Raw genomic sequence first — 12,672 nt, forward strand, 5'->3', positions numbered from 1 at the left:
TCAAAAGATTTCCCTACAAATAAGTGATGATTTGATATTCTATTAATATTATCTGAAACCGTAGCTTCTTATATATGTAATCTGAAAATAAGTATAGTTGGGAAAAACAATAATACTCCATTTTTTTTATGATGTTATGTTTTTTATAGGCAAATGTTAGTTGTTAATAAATTAGTATAAATTATCTCTTCTTATGATTCGAACCGTGACCTTTTTACTTACAATTACCCTTAGTTCAACCATGTGACCTACATAATTACTTATTTTTTAAATTTGTGGATAACTTCAATTGATTTCTATAAGTATCTTCGAAGAAACTGTAAAAAATTATACAAATATTTGAATTCAAAATCGTTGACCAATAAAGATATACTCACTTTTTTTTGTACTCACTTATTGTTAGACCACCCAAATATTTGAATTATCAATGAATGTGGACCCATCCAACACCTCAGCTTTGCACACTGTTAAAAATATACAAAGAAAGTCTCACATTGCTAAGTTGGATACAAAATGAATAGAATATAAACTGGAGAGTTGTAATCCCAATAGCCTTAAGGTTTTTGGGTAAAGCTTCTACTCTAGCGTCACAAGTCCACTTTCCCTGATCCAGGTCCGCGCGCATCCAGACCCAACAGTTGTATCAGAGCCTGGTTGCCAAAACGGCCCATGATAAAAAAAAAGGCTCAAAAAATATATATATCAACTTAAAAAAACCATGGGCCCCTGAGACTCAGATTCACAGAAGAAACACAAGCCCAAAAAAAATCGACGGCCTCTAAGGTTCCCGCTTGAGTACAAGCTCAGACAGAGCAAGTCCAACAAAGACGAATCCAGTTGGACTTGAGGAGGAGTGTTAAAAATATACAAAGAAAATCTCTCATTGCTAAGTTGGAGACAAAATGATTAGAATATAAGCTGGAGAGTTGCAATCCCAATAGCCTTAAGGTTTTTGGGTAAAGCTTCTACTCCAGCGTCACAAGCCCACTTTCCCTGATCTAGGCCCGCGCGCATCCAGACCCAACACATACTGTCATACTGCTGCAAGCCTGCAACTCAAGGGCACACTGAGATATTGCATTTCCTTTTGGAAGCATAAAGTAGCTAGCATGGTAACCATTACAAGAAGTAATGGGAAAACAGCTCTGCATTCTTCTGTGAGAAATGGACAATTGGAGGTTGTGAAAGCACTTCTTGAGAAGGAGCCTGGAGTTGTTACATGGACTGATAGTCTGATAAGAAGGGCCAGACAACACTTCACATGGCAGTGAGGGACAAAATCTCAATCTTGAGGTGGTGGAGGAGTTGATGAAAGCATATCGCGCATCAGTAAACATTGTTGGGTATTCAAATGTGACTAAGAAGTCCCACATTGGATGATTAGAGGAGTGATGAGCACTTTATAAGTGAGAGTACTCATACACCTAATGTCTTAAGGTTTTAGGTGCAGGATATTGTGTCTAATCTACTTGCACTGTGCTCTTGTTAGCCCAATGTGATGATCCCCGGAGTTTTATTTTCTTGCGGTCCAACAACATACATGGTCAAATATTAAGGCTGGGGGACACAACATTGCATATAGCAAAAACGGGTTATTTATTTTTACAACAGGTTGAGGAACAAGGTGCAGCATCTCCTTCATCCATCAATTCAATGACAGAAGGGATGTGGAAAAAATTATGGGATGCTCCTTCTCTTCCACGGTGTAAGGAGCTTGCATGGAGGCTTTATCATGGAGGGGTCCCGGTTCACCAAAAGCTCCGGTAACGCACGGTGGACGTGGATCCTAGCTGCCCAATTTACGGATTGGAGGATGAGTATGTTAATCATTTGATCTGAGATGCGGCGTCATAAAGGCCAACTGGTTTGGCTCTCGCTTGGGTATACGAGTTGATGCACAGCAGCGGTTTCCGGCATTCTTGAAGCTGCTGGTTTGCAAGCTGGATGCGGAGGGTGTGGCGGAGGTTTAGACCTTGCTTTATGCGATGTGGGAGGCTAGAAATCAGGCGGCTTTTGATGACCGGAGGATGGATTGGAGGGAAGTGTTGTCCTGTGTGGGCTCCTTGCGTGCTACACCGGCGGAGGAGCCAAACAGAACGGAGACAGGCGCGGCTACGGGACATTGGCATCGACCAGCCAGAGGTACGGTAAAATTTAATTTTGATGCATCTGTGGGCAGGGATAAATTAGCAGGCTTTGGAATCGTGGAAAAGGACAACAATGGTGAAATCATGGCTTCTGCTTCCATGTATCCAACCATGGTGTTGTCGTCTACTATTGGTGAGGCTCTTGCGCTGCGATGGGCTATGGATCTAGCTTCTTAGTTGGGTTTTCGACGAGTTCTCTTTGAGACCGATTTGAAGGTGCGAAAAACACTAGAAAGGGGGGGGTTTGAATAGAGTTTTTAAACAAAAGTTTTCCCTTTTGAAGTTTTGACAAACTTAAAGATAAGAACTAGGTGCTGAAGAATATGAAGTAGAGCACGCAAGTATTTTATCCTGGTTCACTTGAGATAAAAGCTCAAGTTAATCCAGTCCACCCGTGAAGGTGATTTCTTCCTTCTTCTAATGAAGGCAATCCACTAAAATCAATGAATGTTACAACTGCACTTGCAACCTGCTAAGTGACTAACAGTACACTGATTTTCTCACTAGTATACTCTCAAGAAGCTGATCTACCGATCCTCTCAAGACTAGCTAAACACTGAACCAAACTTGATTCAGTCCTCTCAAGATCCGACCAAACTTGGTCTCTTAAGGAACTTTACAAAGTGTTTGTAAAAGGTTTTGGGTTTACAAGAAATGCTTCTGAAAAGCTAATGGTAAACTCAGATGTTTAAGAACTGTGAAGAAATATTGCTAAGAGATCGGTTAGAATGAATTCAAGAATATCAGCAAAGTTTTTTAGCTTCTTTCTTCTATCTTCAACCCTTATATACTCCAAGGCAATTGGTGTAGCCGTTGCTAGGGTTTTTCCCGTTGGAGTGACAATCTTATAATATCAGACTGCTAGGCTGAACGAGGTAGGTGGCGGACAGGCTATGACAGTACGATGTGTACTATGACAGCGAACTGTCCTTTCACCAGCTGACTTATGATCTGGAGTGCTTTAGATGGACGTTGGTGAAGCTTCTGATCAGAGTCAGACGGAAGCTTGGATCCTCTGACCTTGCAACTTCTGCTTCTGGACAAGTTCCTCAGAACGTCTGAACGCCAGAGCTAGAATAGCTTGGGTCTTCAGAGCCAACTTCTTGCAGGTCTTCAGAACTTGAGTCTTCTACTTCAGGACCGTTCCTTCTAGAACATCTGGTCTTCAGAACTTCTGACTCCGGTTCTTCAGTACCTCTTGAGAGCTTCTATCTTCAGAACTTCTGAATGATTTGCCACTGTTCTGAACGAACATGGTGAGCTTTAGAACTCTCTTTTGGTTACTCTTGGGTCTTCATCTTCTGATGGAATTGGCTTGGGTCAGAATCAGAACATTTTTGTCACAACTATAAAAGACAAACGTTAGAGTACCATAATTGTTCATCCTCAAAAACTTTAATTGTAATCATCAAAATATAGAGATGCAACCACTGATCAAATCTTGATCTAACACGATTGACTTCCTTTGTTCCATGCTTGGAAGAAAGCTTCTGGTGGCTCTTATTTATTTACTGTTATTCAGGATTGTTTCCAGTTTTGTAATCTTTTTGACTATGTGGATCTTTCTTTTGTCCGTCGTGAGAGTAACCATGCAGCGGATTATATGGCGCAAAACGCCTCTACCTTTACCAATGAGGTATGGGCTGAGGAAAGACCGCCAACTTTAATTCTTTTGTTGTTGAACGATCGTTTGGCTTCTATGCCACTTTGATTTAATAAAATCATGTTCCTTTAAAAAAAAAAAAAGCAAGCACCCAGGTAAATTAGTGTTCTTACATAGTTCCATTGACATTTACTCGTAAACTTCAGATACAATATTTGTGATGACAATTAAATTATGATTTAGATCACCATCCGTGTTCTAGAAATTTAATGGTAGAATGTCAATTAAACTTCTAAACTTTTTTTTTTTGAAAGTAACTTCTAAACTTTCTATTAGTTGGATGATTCAGGAGGCTATTTTTTTGGTACAGCAAAGAAAATAAAAGAAAAGCTAAGGTCTCACAAAGGAGACGCCCATGATATCCGCCAACAAGAGCAAATTCAGCCCATCAAGAGGGTTATCAATCACAACCAAGGTATCATCTTGATCCGCACCATGTTTCGCCAAGAAGTCCGCACACGCATTTCCCTCTCGAAGAGTATGATTCAGCACAACGTGCCAAGCTCGACTCATCAAATCCTTGATATCCCACACCAGAGAAGCATAAGCATGACGAGGAGAAGGGATAGAACTCACAAGTGTGACTGCATCCAAGGAATCCGATTGGCATTCCACCACACGAGCACCACGGTCCCAAGCCAAGGTCAAGCCATGGAAAATGGCCAAGAGCTCCATATGGAGAATATGACAATCATCACGAAAGCCAAAGAAGCCACCATACCATTGCCCTAGCTCACTCCGGAGACACCCACCTAATTAATTATGAATTATGATAATAGTAATTTTAGTAAAATCATAAATCCCACCTAATGAGCACAATTTGTGGCGCTATTTGAAGCGGTTAAAATTCGTAAGCAATTGCTTGGCATAAAAACAAGCGGTCATAAAAAAATCGCTACAAATAGCTTGTAGCGCGTGAGAAAGTGAACGTTGAGGGATGGCCACGTAAGCATTAGTGGCGGTTATGGACTGTCACAAGTTGTAAATAAAGCTGTCACTAAAAGTCATTCTTTTGCACTTATATTATTTTACTCGTCAAACTATGTTATTTAAAAAATTAATTTAAAATTATTATAATATTTATAATATCTTTAATTTTACAAGGAGGGGCTAGGCCTTGAGACACACTACTCTAGTGCGGAACTAGGAAGAGATGACTCAGCCTCCAAATCGTCTAGATGCAACAATCTATGACATTCTCTAAAATGGCAGTCCAACCAATGCAACTCAGAAGGAAAATATAACCCCACATGTGCTAAATAGTCGGTATGAGTGTTAGCCTCCCTATAAGTATGCTGGAAAAACAATGCACCATGATCTTCCTTCATGCGCTCCACCGAATGAGCTATTTCCCCAAAATTTTAGAATTTTAGAATGTTAGTTTTTTCAAGAAAACATATATAAAATGAAATAGTGAAAATTATTAACTTTCCCTTTTGTATGGACTTCTTGAGGGTTGGCACATCAGAAGAGCTCGAAGAATCATCGTCATCCTTAGGAATATCCTTTGGAATGGGTTCAGCTGTAAGAGGTATATCAAGTTATAAAAAAAAATATTTTCGAGTCATAAGCATGAAATAAATTTGACTGACCTTGGAGGATTTGTGTAAGAACTTGAACATAGCGTTCCTCCAAGTGAATATGGCCGGGAAAGTTGTATGAAAAATACTTAGTCGAAGTAACTCTTTTCGGAAGAGGCAAAAGATTTTGTGTAAAATCTTTATATGAAAAGTGAACGAGCCATTTTGGAAAAATAACAGGTAATGCCACAGTAAATTCACAAGTGGGTAAAGAAAGAAACCTTGGGCAATAGTGCCGAAGTGTGAAGTTATAATTGTTTACAAAAGGAGGAAAAAGTTTGATTCGAGAAATTTTGGCTTCGACCTTTTCTTTTAAAGTATTTGCCGCTTCCGAAATGGTTAAGTTAATTCAATTAGGGAGATAAACAACTTTAAAGAATTTCAAGAAAGCTTGAATTTCTTTGATGAGCGTACCTCTTGACTTCTTGGTAGGTTTTTTCTGCACAAATTGAAGAGCTTAACTCATATTTTCAATACAAACTCTAAGCGGAGTCTGGATAGATTTGTAATATTCAGACCACCAATCTTCAAATTTATTGGTGCAGTAGAAGGATGGCTCGAAAGCTAATGGTTCGAGTTTGAACACTTCGGTTTTCTTCTCATAATAGTTAAAGGTATGTTTGAAGGAGCTGATGTCCTTATCACAGAAACTTTCGTAGCAGATGGCATCCTTTTTTGTGAACAAAGGAACTAGGAAAATTTGACTCAGGCCGAATTACCTAGCCACGAGTTGAGGTTGGTATCCGAAAACATTGAGTTCAGCTTTCTTGAACCCAATCGGAAGGACTTGTGGTCTTAAAATCTCCTTCACAGAAGAACAAGGCAGTGGTCGAACAAGCCACTCAGGACCACTGAGTCGAGAGTGAAAAGGTGAAAGACTTGGACTATGCGTAGTTGTTTCCAGGAACATTGTAAAAAACTCACGAAACGAAGTTTCGGCATCAGCACTTTCTTTCTTAGGAGTAAGATGAGAAAGTCGAAAGGCTGCAATGGATGTAGAAATGTTCAAAGGGACTTGAGCAGCGAGTTTGGGTTCGAAAATGGCATTAAGCCATAGTTGGAGAAACCAAAGGGGACAGGCAAACAACATGGTTGAAATTCTAGATCCCTTAGAACAAATGTCCTGCACGATGCTGGGACAATCGATTAGAACATCATACGACTGAAAAGCATGAACACAAGAAAAACAAACAACTAAAAGAAACAAGACACAGAAAGTTGTTAACCCAGTTCGGTGAAACTACACCTACGTCTGGTTAGCTTTCGCCCAATGAAAAGGAATTCCACTATCTCAAGAACTAGGTATTACAGACACACATGAACACATCAAGTTCATTGTTCTTAACCTAATCTACCCAGTGTTATTCTACTTAGAACCACAGCCTAAGTATGAGAGCCCCTCTCACTTTTCCTCAATCACTGCCACGGTGATTGGTAACAACAATAACACAAGGTTTGTTTGACACTCAAACACAACACAGAACTCAGTCTCACTTTATAGAATCAGTGAGCAAGACTAGTTCACAACTAACAAGGACAAAGAACAACTTACACTCTTAAGAACACCTGATCTTCAAGGTAATTCTCTCGATCGTTTCAAGCTTCAGGTCTTTGTCTATATATACTTCAGCAGAGGCGGCTAGGGTTTATTTGGGCTGAAGAACACTTTGATCCAACTCATATCAGTAGAGAATCTTCCAAGATCTGATATGAGTGATCAACAAATAAAATAGAAACAAATCTTTTTAATCACATATTTGCTCCAACAAAAACAACCCGCAACTGGCTCCCAACAATCAGTTACTTGACCTTCAAGTAAGCACAGAACATACCATGAAGCATAACCACAAGGGACCCACTTGCATGCCAGCAGGGGCGGATGTCCTGGCCTTCTCCAAGGCAGATGTCACAACATCGGCTAGAACATCAGGTTGTTTTTAACAAAATTGATGACAACAAAGGAACAACAATCTCCCCTTTTGTCAAATTTTGTCTAAAAACAACTTCACTACCAAAGAGGAAAAAAAAACATCATCAGAGTCAGCAGCAGAAATACTCCCCCTCAAACCAATGCATCCACAACAGCCAAAACATGGAGGAACTCCCCCTCAAAAGATGCATCCAAATAAACACTGCCTGAAGTATATAAAAACCATATGCATAGCAGTACAAACTAAAACAACCACACTTGGTAACACTTGAACAGAAGCTAGTTTGAAGCACTTGAACATAGAAGATCTCCTGAACTTGTCTTCACAAAGCTTCATACTTATTACAGAACATAACCAGAATACCAAGTCTTCAAAAAAAAATACTACAACACAGAATGAAACAACACACTACTACTACTCCCCCTTTTTAGCACAAATTTGGAAAAGGTGGAAAGAATGTAAGCACAGCCAAATAAAAGTCAACTAGTACGCAGACTAGGACATACACTAATCATCAGAAGAAGAGGAGTTTTCTGCAGATCCTTCCTACTCAGCATCAGCTGCATGCTCACCCTCTTGACCAGCTTCCCCCTTGAGAGTTTGGATGAGAGCATCCACCTTTAGTTTCCTAGCAGCAGCAATCCTGATGGTCTCTTGAAGTTCCTTGGAAATAGCCTCAAGTTCAGCAATGACACTGTGACTTCCTGAGGCAGACATAGAGGCAGGAACAGATGTCCTACTGGATGGCAGATCAATGTCCAGGACATGAGGGTCCAGGAACAACCGTTGGTCCAAAGTGATGGGAGGGCCTTTGGGCACAGGAACATCATCAATAGTGAGGATATTAGGATGCTGTTTCAGAATGATAGCAGTCAGTAAAGAAGGAAAAGAGATGGGGAGTTTCACAGCACATGTTTCTGCATGCTTCAAGGTTTGGGAAAACACAAAGTTGCCAAAGTCATAAGCAATTTCAGTCCCAATGCGATAGATAAGTTTGGCAAGCATAGCAGAAACAGCAGAAGTATGGTTAGAGGGAACCCAATTCACTACTCCAATCCTATTCAAAATAGCATACTTCACACTCAAAGCCCCAGTGGACAGAAGCTTCTTAGCAGGCCACTTCTTTACTCTTCCAGCAGTCAATTCCTCAGCAACTGTATCCAGAGAAAGTTCTTCTTCAACAAATTCAACCACACTTCTTTCAAGAGTTTGGTTGATGATAGCAGGAGAGAAATTCACACACTTGCCCCTGACAAACACTTTCCTGAATTCAGGACTGGTAGAATTATTAACATCTTCAGAGAGATTGACAATAAACTCCTTCACAAGCTTGTCATAGCATTTTCCTATGTTCATCACAGTCTTCCTCAACCCTGCTTTTGCAATCAAGGCAATGATCTCTTTGCAGGCTAACACATCAGAATCAATCTCCTTCTCTTTGGCAACACGCCTTTGATAGACATATTTCCATTTGAAGGCATTTTCTGGAGCATGAATAGATACATTATCTAGAGGAACATTAGGAACATCTGAGGGAATACGCTTACCAGAGAACATTTTCTTCTCAGAGGCAGTGATGTCCCGGACATCGCCTTCAACGTCTGATTCAGTCTCCAAATCAATTCTGGAAAATTTCTGCTTTTTCCCAGTAGTCTTCTTGGCTTTCTTCCCAGACGATTCCACAGCTTTCTGCTTGCCTTTCCTTGACACATCGGTTGCCCTTGATTTTGAAGACCCAGTAGTGATCTTGGTTTTCTTCTTCTGAACAACAGGGATTTCTTCAACAGATGCTCTTCTTCGTTTAAGCATTCTGGCAGCAACACTCGCCAGAGGCACATCCTCTGAATCTTCATCATCAGAGTCATCATGAACAATGGGAGGGGTCTTCATCGACTCCACTGACAGAACATCCGTTGATTTTCAGCCTTGGAATCAGAACTCTTGGATGAAGAGGAAGAATCCTTTGAGAGTGAAACTTCCTTGGCAGGCTTATCAGACAATGTCGCGACATCGTCTTCATCATTTGCAGAGACAGAAGTGTTGGAAACATCCTCAGGCATAGGGGCTTCAGGGTTTTGCATTGGGGTTGCACGAGACTTGTAGTGCTTCTTGGAAGGAGTTCTTGAGTTCTTCTTGGATTGAGTGGAAGAACTTGTGTGCAAACCCATAACCCTAGCACCACCAGCAGTTCTCTCTATCTTTCCTTTCACAGACTCTTTCTTGCTTGAAGACATGATGAACTGGTAAAGCAAAAGGACAAATACAAGAAATTGAGAGAAATGTAAGTGATGAGAACCAGAGATTGTTAGAGCAAGATTGACAACTTGTGGTGAGATTGTGATGAAGCCATTAGTGATGATTATATAGCAGTTGAGTGAGAAGGAAGCAATGATGTCACAACGGCAGTTAATGGTAGTTACGAGGAAACTAGCCGTTAGACAGAAAAGGGGCTTTAATTGCTATGCTTCTTCGAAGAGGCAAATCCCAAGATTTCCTCTTAATTTTTCAAATGTAGCAGCATCTAAGGGTTTGGTAAAGATGTCAGCCAATTGTCTCTCTGTGGGGACATGTTCCAAAGTAACAATGTTATCCTCCACTAATTCCCTGATGAAGTGATGTCTGATATCTATGTGTTTGGTTCTGCTATGTTGAATAGGGTTCTTGGCAATATTGATAGCACTCAAATTGTCACAGTACAATGTCATGACATCTTGCTCAACTTCATATTCCTTGAGCATCTGCTTCATCCAAATAAGTTGAGTACAACTGCTTCCAGCAGCTATATATTCAACTTCAGCTGTGGATAAAGACACGCAGTTTTGCTTCTTGCTAAACCAAGAGATTAAGTTGTTTCCAAGGAAGAAACACCCTCCAGATGTACTCTTTCTATCATCAGCACTCCCTGCCCAATCTGCATCACAATACCCTACAAGAGAAGGGTTAGTATCATTTGTATAAAGAATCCCATAGTCACAAGTACCATTTATGTACTTAATGATTCTTTTCACTTGTAAGAGATGACTGGTCTTTGGAGCAGCTTGATATCTTGCACAAGCACCAACAACAAAGGTAATGTCAGGTCTGCTAGCAGTGAGGTACAACAAACTTCTAATCATGCTTCTATATAAGCTTTGATCAACATCCTCTCCCTGATTGTCTTTAGACAGCTTGATATGTGTAGCAGCAGGAGTCCTTTTATGTCCAGATTTTTTAAGTCCAAACTTCTTGACAATGCCCCTAGCATACTTACTCTGGGAAATAAACATGGAGTCTTCCATTTGTTTGATCTGAAGTCCCAGAAAGTAGTTCAATTCACCAACTAAGCTCATCTCAAACTCTGACTTCATTTGTTGGACAAAATGTTCCACCATCGTGTTCGACATCCCACCAAACACAATATCATCAACATATATCTGTGCAATCATGAGTTTTCCTCTTTCATTTTTCACAAATAATGTCTTGTCTAATCCTCCCTTGCAATAACCATTGCTCACCAGAAACTCTGTAAGACGTTCATACCAAGCTCTAGGAGCCTGTTTTAATCCATACAAGGCTTTCTTGAGTTTGTAGACATGTTCAGGATGATGTGGATCTGTGAATCCCTTTGGCTGTTCAACATAAACTTCCTCATTCAGATAACCATTTAGAAATGCACTTTTGACATCCATTTGGAATAATCTGAACTTCAAAAGACAGGCAACACCAAGCAAAAGTCTTATGGATTCCAACCTAGCCACTGGAGCAAAGGTTTCATCAAAGTCTACTCCTTCAATCTGAGTGTATCCTTGAGCCACCAGTCTTGCTTTGTTTCTAGTTACTACACCATTCTCATCTGACTTGTTCTTGAAAATCCACTTGGTTCCTATGATGTTCCCTCAGGCCTAGGAATGAGATCCCATACTTCATTTCTTCTGAATTGATCAAGTTCTTCTTGCATATCATTTATCCAGTATTCATCTGTCAGAGCCTCCTTGACATTCTTGGGTTCTAACTTGGATATAAAACATTCATGAGCAATGTAGCTTCTAGCCCTGGTAGTAACTCCTTCTTTGAGGTCACCAATAATATTCTCTGGAGGATGATTCTTTTGAATTCTGATCGATGGAGCTTTATTTGCAGAGGTCATCTGGTGATCTTGCTCATCAGAACTGGTTTCTGATTCAATGTCGAGGTCAATAGTTGGGACATCGGCTGTGACATGTGGACCATCATCATCTTCAGTTGCACCAGTGTCTTCTCTTTCATTTGGTTGATCATGAATAGAGACATTTACAGATTCCATCATTACCTTTGTTCGAGAATTGTACACTCTGTAAGCTTTGCTGTTTGTAGAGTATCCCATGAAAATTCCTTCATCACTCTTAGGATCTAGCTTTCTTCTTTGTTCACGATCACCCAGAATATAACATTTACTCCCAAAGATATGAAAGTGTTTCACAGTTGGCTTCCTTCCTTTCCAGAGTTCATATAGAGTGACTGTGGTTCCAGCTCTAATGGTTACTCTATTGTGAATGTAACAGGCTGTGTTCATGGCTTCTGCCCAGAACTTATTGGAAATCTTCCTTGCATGAAGCATAACCCTGGTGGATTCTTGAAGAGTCCTGTTTTTCCTTTCAACAATTCCATTCTGCTGAGGTGTAATTGGAGCTGAGAATTCATGGCTTATTCCTTCTGAATCACAGAAGTCAGAGAATTTGGAGTTCTCAAACTCTCTTCCATGATCACTTCTGATTCTTACTATAGAGCAATTCTTCTCAGTTTGAAGTTTCAGACATAGCCTTCTGAATATGTCAAAGGTTTCTGATTTTTCCTTCATGAAATCAATCCAAGTGAACCTGGAATAATCATCAACACAGACATAAACATATTTCTTACCTCCTAGACTTTCTACCTGCATGGGTCCCATCAAGTCCATGTGAAGAAGTTCAAGGACTTTTGTTGTAGTTGGATGCTGAAGCTTTGCATGGGATGTTTTGGTCAGCTTTCCAATCTTGCATTCTCCACATATCTTTTCTTCATCTATTTTCAGTTTTGGTAGCCCTCGTACAACATCTTTAGAGATAACTTTCTGCATACTCTTGAGATTGATGTGACCTAAACGTTGGTGCCATAGATTCAACTCATCCACCTTTGATATCAAACATCTAGACACTTGGGCTTTCTTTTGTGGAATCCACATGTAGCAATTGTCTTTGGACCTGACACCTCTCATCACAATCTCTTCATCACTAGTGGTAACCATGCATTCAGTCTTGCTAAACTTCACATCCAGATCTTGATCACACAACTGACTTATACTGATTAGATTTGCTGCCAACCCCTTGACAAGAAGAACGTTGTTCAGATTAGGA

Source organism: Lotus japonicus, chromosome 1, assembly GCF_012489685.1.
Source record: "Lotus japonicus ecotype B-129 chromosome 1, LjGifu_v1.2".
Taxonomy (NCBI): Eukaryota; Viridiplantae; Streptophyta; class Magnoliopsida; order Fabales; family Fabaceae; genus Lotus; species Lotus japonicus.